The sequence below is a fragment of the Brachycentrus maculatus genome, unplaced genomic scaffold (genome assembly GCF_059751285.1).
Source record: "Brachycentrus maculatus isolate JH-2025_06_01 unplaced genomic scaffold, ASM5975128v1 h1tg000591l, whole genome shotgun sequence".
Lineage (NCBI taxonomy): Eukaryota > Metazoa > Arthropoda > Insecta > Trichoptera > Brachycentridae > Brachycentrus > Brachycentrus maculatus.
This window is the reverse complement of record NW_028281331.1, coordinates 143,375-152,825: the sequence shown is the minus strand read 5'-3', so window position 1 is coordinate 152,825 and position 9,451 is coordinate 143,375.

Genomic DNA, 9,451 nt, shown 5'->3' with positions numbered 1-9,451 from the left:
CGTTGCACTTAAAATCGATCACGCTGAACTGTCGTGGTCGCTTTCGTTTTTCAAAACCGGATTGCTGGACGGTAAAATTCCGGGTAGTGCACAAGTGCCCTTACAACGACACAAAATGTTTAACACATGCGATTGTGAGGTGACCCCTATAGCGCATTTTGGTCCTCGGGTCAGTCCAAGAAGAAGAAAAAATAGTAAATTTAAGAGTATAATTTTGTGCCCATATACACACATTTCAGGTGTCGAATTTTGTTGAAATTTTACAATTAATTTTAACTAACTAACTAACTAACCAACATGCCGTTTCTCCGCAGGGGTAGGCAGAGAGAATCGATCGCCACACCACTCTATCTTTGCAAATATTCTTCGCCTCTTCTACATTCATGCATTTCCTCATACATACACTACGATTATTACGACTCCTGACCCGGCCGCTTTCAAGTATTTGACACACCTGATTGTGCCAGGTTTTCCTCGGTCTTCCTCGGCTTCTTTTTCCAACTACATTCGCCTCATAAATTTGTTTAACCGTTCTTTCCTCACTCATACGTTCCATATGTCCAAACCACACCTTTCTTAATTTTATTGATAGTGCTTATCTCAGCCTTGCATTCTTTCCTTATTTCATCATTCGAACATCTATCAAACATCGTTTTGCCACACATTCGTCTGAGGGATCGCATTTCGCAATTAATTTTACTCAATGAAAACACTTACTTGCAACATTTTGATCTCTCCGTATCTGGAACCTCGTTAACAGTCATACTGTTGATAGCCATGATGATTTAAAGAAATCACACGCGTCAATTATGGTATTATTGAAGCTGGCTAATTAAACGCCATCAAAATTCGTCCATTTTGAAACCGTTTTCGAATGCCTGAAAAATAAACATTTTTGAGATGACAACATTATATTATTCATATTATTTTTCGACATCTCATCAAAGATGTAGTCTGGGCATTTACGGGGCTGACGACCGTCATAGGCTGGTTTAAGTGATGACTTTACACACGTGTATCATATAATAATCCAGTATCCGATATGATAAATAATATAATTGTTCACAAATCTGGATTATCTCCAATTATAGGAGTATTTTTCATATTATTTTTTGACAGAAAAGAGTTTCTGCTGAATGAAAAGCTCCCTTTCATCTCACCAATAGATGTCTCTAGTGAAGTTCTAGTGTTTCAAGAACAAGGTTTCTAAATTGGTTCATATATATAGAACTTCCAAGAATTTGAGTAGTGTGGTTGTCAATAATGGGAAGAATCGGTGAATGTTACACGTGTGTAAAGTCATCACTTAAACCAGACTACGACGGTCTGCAGCCCCGTAAATGCCCGGACTTCCATATTCTTCTTCGTCTTTGATGAGATGTCAAAAAAATAATGTGATAATAATAATTTGATTAAATTTTCTTATACTTTCACTTGTGGCATTAATTTATTTCTACGACGTCATTATTTATTTCTATATCGGGTTCTGCTTTGTGGTTAGATATGAGTCATGTAAATGGCTTGATAATAAGTAATGATATCGCTGATTGAATAATTGAATCGTCTCACGCAACGCCAGTTTAGTTAACATATAATAGTAAATAAGAAAAACGTTAATAGGTTAATGCTACCAGATTAAAATTGTAAAATAAATTAGCTCTTTTTATAATTATACCCGCATAGGATTTTAAAAAAATATATATTAAAGCTATAAACATAATTTTGACATCATAACATGGGTGAAGAAGAATATGGAAGTCTGGGTATTTACAAATCGCTCACTCCTTTCAAGAACGTCATAAATAAAAAATCGTAAATTTTCAGTTGTGCGTGTATTCAGAATGGCCAGAAAATGTACTATATTCCAGCAAAAGAGGCATATTTTTTAACTTAGTATTTACCCGCTACAGGGCAGAAAATGTTGTTTTTGCATTTTTAAGAAAATGTATTGTTTAATTATTTTTAACACATATTTAATATTTTTCAAATAGAGAAAAAATCAGGTTTTACCTAAAAAGATCTGTTGCACAGTGAAAAGTTCAATAAGTGGCTTGAAATTCATTTTTAAAACATTGTGTTATATTTTTAAACTTTAAAAACGTTTTCCTGAAAAATCAAGTTTTTTGATTTATGACGTTCTTGAAAGGAGTGAGCGATATCTGTCATAGGCTGGTTAAGTGATCACTTTACGTTGTGTAGTTGATGTTTTTTGTAGATGTATTTTATTATATGTACTGGAAATTTAGCGAAAAGGGTCTGTATTGATAATGTTGATCTTTGTTTTAATATTACTTTGATAACAGTTCTTTGTACTATTTTTACTGAGTTTATGATTTGTTACACGCCTCTTCCCATCCAATCATTCCATATTGGAGTAGTTCGTTAACAATATTTCCTTATTTCACCATCAGAACATGTATCATACATCGTTTTATCAAGTTTTAATCAAATGAATACAGTTTTTTTAGACTTATCGTATTTTGCCAGCAATGGTAAGATTTATGTTTTCTTATGTCTATAAGCTTATTATTTTACTCTTTTACCTAGACATTTCTAATTGAAAACGTGACGCGACTTTGACACATTTGTTTAATCAAGGAAATTAAAATTAATTGGAAATTGTGAAAAATAAAGCTATGAGAAAAGTGCTTAACTGGTTACCTATAAAAACGAGACTAATATTTAATAAGCTTATTTTTTAAAATATTTTTTTACTCCATAAATTACCTAAATATTTTAAGAATAAAGTAGTTTAAAGCCAAAAATCATTAACATATTGTTAGAAATAAAGATTGTAAAAGAAAAACACTCGTATTTACCATTGGAGTATATTTTATTATAACGACTAGTTTCGACATCTTCAAGTCTAAATATAAACTATATATATAACTCAGTTTATATTTAGACCTAAAGACGGAAGCATAGCTTCGGAAACTAGTAGTTATAATAAAATAAACTCAAGTGGTAAAAAACAAGCGTTTTTCTTTTACAATTTCATCATGTCCCACTACAAAGTAAATGCCGAAACAATAAATAAAGTATCTATCTATTATAAATGAAATTTTTATTTGGTGAATACCAGTATTTCTTACAATCTAATCCAAAATGCGTTTCGATGTATTCCGCATCGTTTTTAAACACCGTATTTGAAAATGATGCGAAATGCATAAAAAACGTGTCATATTACATTTTAATAAAATAATATATAATAATAAATTAAAGATATAAAGATAAAATAACTTACTTACTTACTTATAACCCTTATCCGCACCCAATGGTGCATAGGGCACTGCATCGAATTGACGCAGTGTTACCTTGATCATTACTTGCATGAAGGCAAGGTGATCACTCTTGCCCTTCAGAAACCAGTCCAGGGTAGTATTAAATAAATATTACAGTGTAAAATCACCAATATTTATTTTCACCCCCCCTGGGAATCGAACCCGGGACCTCCTGCACTGCAGCTAAACACGGTGACCATTACACCACGCAGGCGGACATATAAAAGGATAAAAATAAAATAAGGAAAAGATAAAATAAGGCTGCCATTAAAAAAAATACAGAGTCGCGAATTTGTATAATGTATTAGGATTTGAATCTACTTTTCTTATGTCTATAAATTTTAAAGTAAAACAACAGAGCGACCATCGAAATAAATTAGTGAGGTCTGTTACAATTTGTGGATACATAGAAGTCGTTACAAGCCATAAAAGTTATTCCTGACTTCATTTCTCATGGGCTCGCATTCTATGTAAATCTGTTCTCAAGTTGCCTCGCCTCGATACTCATCTAGCCTTGAATAATAAAAATATTACATCGGAATTTTAATTCAGGAGTAACACCAATAATAAAACCGTGATCTTGATTCTTGACACTTAATACAGTGTGTTCAGAAATAAACTGTGTGATTTTTTTTTTCATTTATTGATTCGGCAGTCACTTTGTGTTAAAATCTATCCTTTTTTAATTAATGTTTTACTTAGTAAATACCACTATTTCTTAAAATCTACTGTGACACGTGTTTCGATGCATTCCGCATCATTTTCAAACACCTTATAAATACGGTGTTTAAAAATTATGCGGAATGCATCGTAACACACGTCACAGTAGATTTTAAGAAATAGTGGTATTTACTAAGTAAAACATTAATTAAAAATGATTTTATTTTATTTTATAAAATAAATTTTTCAAATATGACGCTAATTAGGAACTTCTAAGCATTTGCTAATTACTGGTTCATGGCGAATGGAATAAATAGGTTAAAATTGAAGCTGAGGATGACTGAGGAAAATTTAACATAATGATGTGTTTACATGTAATAGAAAGTGGTGAGGTCAATCGGTTCCCCGTTCTCTCTGCCTACCGCTGCGATAAAACGGCGTGATGTTTAGTCAATCTTTTTTTTCATGGTGTAGACCTTGTGGCCTATTTTTAAGAGGGATTAGCATCCTGAGATGTTTATTCCCAGCTGTCAATCTATCTATTTCGTGGTTTGCCCCGAAGTCGTCTACCTTGAGATTGGTCGTGCAGGGCAATGTTGGATGGGTGTTTGGATGAATCCATTCTCCTCACATGCGCGTATCATTGTCTTCTTAGTTGCCTTCCCCACCTAACGACATCTTCGATTTCGCATATTTTTCTTAACCTGTTGTTCCTTACTCTTTTTCGTAGATTCTTGCCAGATATGCTACTTAGAGTCTTCATTTCTGAAGTCATTCTATTCCATATGTCCATTATGCGTCAAATACAGGTTTTATATATTTTAGGTTAGTTAATTAGTTTTAAAAATGCTACCAATATTCTTTTTCATTGTCTTGCATTTTCTTCTTCATTGTCTTATTACGCATATTCTATTCTATCTCGTAAACTCTTGCCAGATATGCTCCTAAGAGTCTTAATTTCTGACATTCTTATCGCGTTTTTTGTAACTGCGGTGTCCGCTCTGCATTCTATCCCATTTGTCATGATGCGTCACACACAGGTTTTATATTTTTTAGGTTGGTTAATTAGTTTGAAAAGTACTACCAAGAAATTCTTTCCGTAACTCTTGTGTGCTAGTTTCCGTAAAAAAGTGTGAGAAGAGAGATTTGCTCCACCCTGTAAAAGCCTTGAAGCAACCTTTGTATTAATTAATTTCACCATTTCCTGGGAATTTTAATTATAACGAGTCCATCTTGGAATCACCGTGTAGAATAAACCTGACGTCATACTTCTTTTATGAGATGAAAAATGATAGTAATTGTTTTATTTGATTTGTGCCTGAACTTTGTACCGTATCGTCGGTAGGTGTCATTCATTCATACCACCGTGTGATGACATTAATAATTCAGGTCAATTTTCTGCGTTCTGACACTTTACGGACAGTGGCGTAGAGTTTAAAATTGAATAATGCCAGTCGATTAACACCCCACCCCTGTATTCACTACTGCTATTAACTTTTTTGACATCTCATCAACGATGAAGAAGAATATGGACTCATATTCTTCTTCATCTTTAATGAGATGTCAAAAAATAATATGAAAAATGCTCTTACAAGTATTTGGACACACTTAAAATGTTGTAAATAAATTATCTGGTCAAATTATAAGCTACGATGATAAAAATAAAAATGATATTTAATGGCATTTCTCATGTGTGTGATTATAATCCAGGATTCGGACCTCACATACTAATAAAAGAGTTTCTGCTCAATAAAAACCTTCTTTTCATCTCACCAATAGATGTCTCTAGGGAAGTTCTAGTGATTCAAGAACAATGTTTCAAAATTGGTTAATACATATAGAACTTCCAAGAATTTGAGCAGTGTGGTTGTCAATAATGTGTAGAATAGGGTGAATGTTACACGTGTGTAAAGTGATCACTTTAACCAGCCTATGACAGTCGTCAGCCCCGTAAATGCCCAGACTTCCATATTCTTCTTCATCTTTGATAAGATGTCAAAAAAAGAAATATATATATATATATATATATATATATATATATATATATATATATATATATATATATATATATATATATATATATATATATATATATATATATATATATATATATATATATATATATATATATATATATATATATATATATATATATATATATATATATATATATATATATATATATATATATATATATATATATATATATATAAATATATATATATATATATATATATATATATATATATATATATATATATATATATATATATATATATATATATATATATATATATATATATATATATATATAAATATATATATACAGTATCTACTCAATGAATTAGGGCCACGCAGAATTTCGCGCAATTTCTCAATTTAAATAGGAATAACTCAGAGAAAACCTTGAATAAAACAACATTGAATTTTATTTACACATGAACACTTTATTACGCTTAAATTATGCATATATTTTCATATAAATGTAGTTAGTATTTAGTATTTCCACCTTTGGCAGAAATAACTGCCTCAATTCTTTTTGGCATACTTAAAATGCAATGTTTTATCATGTTTTTTATTTCTTCGTCTTCTGACCAAATTTTTTGAATTTTTTTTTTTGACAGTCTACTGTCGGATTTGGAAATGAGTATACCTTATTTTTTAACATGCTCCATACGTTTTCTATAGGATTAAGGTCCGGAGAATTTCCAGGCCAGGGGAGCAAAGGCAGATTTTTGTTAGACAAAAATTTTATTATTGATTTAGCCCGGTGGCAAGGTGCCCCATCCTGCATGAAGGTGTATGGACCTTCTGTTGGGTCGAGTGTATGGTAGAAGGGCAATAAAATTCGTTCGAGGACCTGCTTATAGGAATTTTGGTTCATTGTTCCTTCCACGAAAAACAACGGCCCAGGTAAATTGTTAATAATACATGACCATATCATTGTTGCAGGGGGATGTTTGAAAACTTTTACCACACAGGCCTCATTGTGACGTTCCATTGGCGTTCTCTTGACGAATCGAAGACTTTCTGTCACGGCTTCTAACCGGCACTCATCACTAAAGATGACCTGAAAAATAATGAAAATTTAAGTTTATTTCAAATATATAAGTTTATTTACTAAAATGATATGTTGAAAATTCGATTTAAATAAATACCTTTTTTCAATCATCTACCGAGTAATTTCGATGTAGCCTGGCCCATTTTAATCGATCCGCTTTCATTCGTGGTGTCAATTTTGGTACTTTTACAGGGCGCCTGCATTTCAGATTTACTTCGTAAAGACGTCGCCTCAGTGTTGATACCGATATATTTATACCCTCTTCTTCCAATTTTATTTTTAATGTTTTTGCTGATGCACTACGGTTTTCTAAGGCACTTTGAACGATTTTTCGATCAGTCCTCGGTGTTGTTTTTCTAATCCTACGACAGTTCTTTCTCCGATTGCTGGTGGCGGGTGACTGATTTTTTATTGATTTTGGAATTCTGTCCACTGTTTGACGAGAAATGTTTTCTTTTTTTGAAATTTCTCTATTAGATAGTATTTCTAATTTCAGTAGAACTATAACACTAGACTTTTTTTCCTCAGAAATGTCCTCAGAAATGTCTTTACTTTTTACCATTTTGTCCTTTTCAAAAAAAACACTTGTGTTTACAAAAAAAAATTATACTTTGTGAACTAAAATTAAAAATTAAGTTTTTTTCACAAGACACGATAACTATATAACCTCTCTGAACAAAACAACAACCAGAACTCAAGAAACTTCACTAATAAATGAGATAGGACTATTTTTTTAACTTTCAACTATCTGTCTACCTGTGCTAATTAGGGACCTTTCTCAGAAAAAGGGTTTGAAATTTTGTAAAGGCTTAAATAATCCAGGTATATTTTACATATTATTGAAGGTAATATACATGATATTAGATGTCAATAGAAAACTTAAAGTATTTATGTAAAATAAATATAATAATCCAAAAGATTTCAGAGTATTCAAAAAATAATGGGTGGCCCTAATTCATTGAGTAGATACTGTATATATATATAAATATATATATATATATATATATATATATATATATATATATATATATATATAAATATATATATATATATATATATATATATATACATATGTATAAATATACCCATACATATTATTTTAATTACTAGTAGTATGGTATATGTATATAAGATGGTTTGTATTTGTGTTGTCCAAAATTGAGTTGTATATAAAATCATGGGAATAAAAAATGCATGTTTATGTAATTTAATATTTCACATATAAAAAATCCCCAGAATAAACAATGGAGTAACCGGATTTCCCCATTGTAAATAATATCTCTTCAAACAAAAAAACTAACATCAAAATCAGTAACGCGTCAATGTAAACTGACGACTAAAAACTGTGAACACGAATGAAGTTAGCACTTTAGATAGGAATGTGATAATATGATGGATATTTGTGGCTCCGAGGATAGATGGAATTATTTTTACTTTACTTGGTAAACACCACTATTTCTTAAAATTTATTGTGAAACGTGTTTCGATGCATTCCGCATCATTTTCAAACACCCATAATGATAAACCCATAATTAACAATATGACAATGACTAAAGCCTCCCCCCTATTGTCTATGTTTCCACAGATTAAAAAATAAATAACATCCAAAAGACACAACTCTATAATTTAGATTTAGCTTCACATACGGTGTTTGAAAATGATGCGGAATGCGTCGAAACGTTTCACAATAGATTTTAAGAAATAGTGGTAATAACAGAGTAAAACTTATATAAAAAATGAATAGATATTACCGTAAATTTACTGCCAAATCAATGCAAAAATTCTAATATTATTTTAGGTCATTCCTTTATGCTTTGTTTCGTTTATTAAATAATAATAATTTTTATTTTTTATCTGCCAGAGAAAACATTTCCTTATAAGTAAAATAAAATTTAGATTTTAGATATATTGCAGTATTTAACGAAAAATACTATATCTGTAAAAATTCCTTTATTGGATACTTTTGAAAAAAAAAATCACACGTTACAAATCTAATGTTATTTTTAGTGGTGGGTGTAATGGTTAGAGTGCTAAGCTACCGTGCTGAAGGTCTCGGGTTCGATTCCCAGGAAGGGTGAAAATAAATATTAGTGATTTTTACAGTATAATATTTATTTAATATTGGGTGTGGATAAGGGTTAGAAGAAGAATAAGTGTCTAATGGGTGACCATTTATTTTTCGGTTTCTCGATCGAGATGTATTTGTTACTTTTTCTTCATTAAAATTTCCTTCTAGCTTAAGTTTTTGAAATCGATTTGTCAAATACATTTAGAGCTATATATTTAAAAAAATGTTACAAATTTTTGTGCACGGATTAGCTTTAATTTATAGAATCCAAAAATCTAATACAGCAACGACTTTTTAATTTTATTTAATTCGATCACCATGCCTATTATATTATTTAATATGTAATGTTGCAATTTTTTACAGGTACTATGCTTATTGAAC